The sequence below is a fragment of the Vulpes lagopus genome, chromosome 4 (assembly GCF_018345385.1).
Source record: "Vulpes lagopus strain Blue_001 chromosome 4, ASM1834538v1, whole genome shotgun sequence".
In the NCBI taxonomy this organism is placed as follows: domain Eukaryota; kingdom Metazoa; phylum Chordata; class Mammalia; order Carnivora; family Canidae; genus Vulpes; species Vulpes lagopus.
In genome coordinates this window covers 82,997,158-82,999,343 of record NC_054827.1, presented here as the reverse complement: position 1 = coordinate 82,999,343, position 2,186 = coordinate 82,997,158, and the positions used below count along the sequence as shown (strand labels likewise).

General features: G+C 30.0%; 1 non-coding gene across 1 annotated transcript; it reads left to right on the top strand.

Annotated features, from left to right (window-relative positions):
* Positions 1-1,648: 1,648 nt before the first annotated feature.
* On the top strand, positions 1,649-1,755 carry LOC121490329. Its single transcript, XR_005987634.1, has one exon. It is a non-coding gene; the product is annotated as a U6 spliceosomal RNA (small nuclear RNA).
* The last annotated feature ends 431 nt before the right edge of the window (positions 1,756-2,186 follow it).

The following is a 2,186-nucleotide window of genomic DNA, read 5'->3' as shown; positions in this document are numbered from 1 at the left end:
TTAATGGAAAGTGCTTAGAATTGCCCAGCAATTGATTTTGTTTCCTTCCTATAGTGGGCAATGAGTGTTCCTACTTTGATTACTGTTGCTTCATAAAGACATTCAAAACTCCTGAGGAAACAATGCCATTAATGAGAAGCATAATTTTTCTTTTACAATAGTAAGTTTTGTACTGTGCATACCTGAGCACAGTTAAGATAATTAAAATAAGATTTAAGTTTTACTTTGAAAATTGGGCCAAGATTACTTTTGTATCCACGAATTTCATGTGAATTCTCCATAAAAACTTTTTATTCTTTCAATATAATCCTTTGTAAAATGGCAGCAAGAATCTACAAGACATATATTACATTCAAAATAAATATTTAAAAAGTTGTAAATGCATATTTTATATGCCTTAATGACTACATGAAGACATTTCTTTTGTAGTGTTTGGCATTCACATCATATAACTATGCTCCATATATTATTAAAAGATTTTAAAATTGCAGTTAGTTAATTTCTGTTCCAGGATATCTTGTTCTGTGTAAGTCCTGAGAGTATTTCAAAACTCAAGAAACTCAAAAAATGTTGCTAAATATCCATTTTTATAATAAGGAAGAGTTAACTAAATCACTCTTATGATGATTATATACACATATGTATATATATTCATATACATTAGATATGCCTCCATAATTATTAATAGGATTCAAGATTGTACACAATTTTTACACAATAGCTTTGTGTTTTTTATATAAAGTGTTCCTGGAAATGTAAGAGACATTTTTTTTTTCAAAAATCATAAATGATACATTTGAGATAAACAAAAATAGATTATTTTGTAAGTATTTTGGGTTAAAATTTCACTCTTGAAAGACAGTATTCAAACATTCTTTTTTAAAAATATTTTATTTTTAAGTAATCATGGGGCTTGAACCTAAAACCCTGAGATCAAGAGTCACATGCTCTACTAATTGAGTTAGCCAGATGTCTCTAAACACATTTTTGCTTCAAGTAAATCTTTCCACTCATGAAGCAGTATTTAAAGAAAATATAGAGATTTTAAATCTAATTGGCATGAATACATTAATCAAAAAAGTACTTTATTAAATCAGTGGTTGAGAGAACAAAAATAAACTTTCTAAATGTGATAACTTATATTATTAGAAGTAATGCTATTATTACACCAAGCTATATAATTTTTAACATGTAAAAATGTTTTTCTTTTACAAAGTTTTCCTACTATCTAGAGTTTTTCATACATCAATGTAAAAAACTATAAGACAGTCTCAGCTTTAATTTATCTTTGTATTTTTGTATTAAACTCAGTTGTTAACATTGAACCAAAACTGAATGTACAAAAAATCATTTATTTGCCATCAGATATTGGGTCTGGAAGATTCCCACTGAAGCTTCACTTGATTTGCTTTTGAATGATGAAAACAATAATACCCACAGACATGTACAAAGCCCTCTGCCCCCAGTTTAAGTATTTATATATGATATTTCATTTAATAATCATTATCACCTTGTTGGGTGGATATTATTATTAGATTCATCTTACACAAGTGGAAACTAAGCTGTAATTATGTTCAATAATTTTCCTATGTTTCATACCTAACAAATATTGGCTTGCATTAATTATTTTCTTAAAAATATTGAATCTGTGCTCGCTTCGGCAGCACATATACTAAAATTGGAACGATACAGAGAAGATTAGCATGGCCCCTGCGCAAGGATGACACGCAAATTCGTGAAGCGTTCCATATTAAAAAAAAAAATATATTGAATCTACCTTGTCTAACTAAGTATATATGTAAAAAATTCCAGGTAAATCACTGAATACCTACAATGTGCAAAGTCATTCATTTTATACAGATACTACATAGCTAGAAAAATGTTACATTAATAGTTAACATTGGAACTTGAATTAAAATCCAAATAGTCTGTAGCACATTTAAAAATATTTATTAAATAACTCAAAACTCAAATTGCCCTTGTTTTTATTTTTTATATATTTTTTAACATTTTATTTGATTATTCATGAGAGACACAGAGAGAGAGAGAGAGGCAGAGCCACAGGCAGAGGGAGAAGCAGGCTCCACCAGGGAGCCCGATGTGGGACCCGATCCCAGGTCTCCAGGATCACGCCCTGGGCCAAAGATGCTAAACTGCTGAGCCACCCAGGGATCCGCCCTTGTTTT